Raw genomic sequence first — 363 nt, forward strand, 5'->3', positions numbered from 1 at the left:
TTTGTTCATAAGTCTCGAGACAAACATAGTGAGCCTCAGCAGCGCCAGCTTGTATTCTGTATTCTGCTAACTTGCTGCAATTCTCTGATGACGCAGTAACTTACCGCTTTGGTCTGTCCAATGATTGTAAAGTCATTAAAGTCGTTAGGTCCGTCAGACTGAAGATATTTTAGCAGTAATGTGACCAAAAATATTTAAGGCCCATCAAGACATTTTAAGACTTTTCAAGGACCCGCGGACACCCTGTTACTACAGTAGAGACCTGCGCGGGACGGATTTTTCAGTCCTGCTCCCGCCCGATTCTGTCCCGCGCCCGCAGAAATATATCTTATCTGGTCCCGCTCCCGCCCGCATACAAGTAAT

At 46.3% G+C, this 363-nt stretch overlaps 1 protein-coding gene across 1 annotated transcript in view; it reads right to left on the reverse strand.

The window, feature by feature from the left end:
• The window catches only part of LOC107671584 (pre-mRNA-splicing factor 38B), a 7,243-nt gene that overhangs the window by 2,128 nt on the left and 4,752 nt on the right, over positions 1-363 (reverse strand). The window lies entirely within an intron of this gene.

This window comes from Sinocyclocheilus anshuiensis, unplaced genomic scaffold, assembly GCF_001515605.1.
Source record: "Sinocyclocheilus anshuiensis isolate Anshui unplaced genomic scaffold, SAMN03320099.WGS_v1.1 scaffold1149, whole genome shotgun sequence".
In the NCBI taxonomy this organism is placed as follows: domain Eukaryota; kingdom Metazoa; phylum Chordata; class Actinopteri; order Cypriniformes; family Cyprinidae; genus Sinocyclocheilus; species Sinocyclocheilus anshuiensis.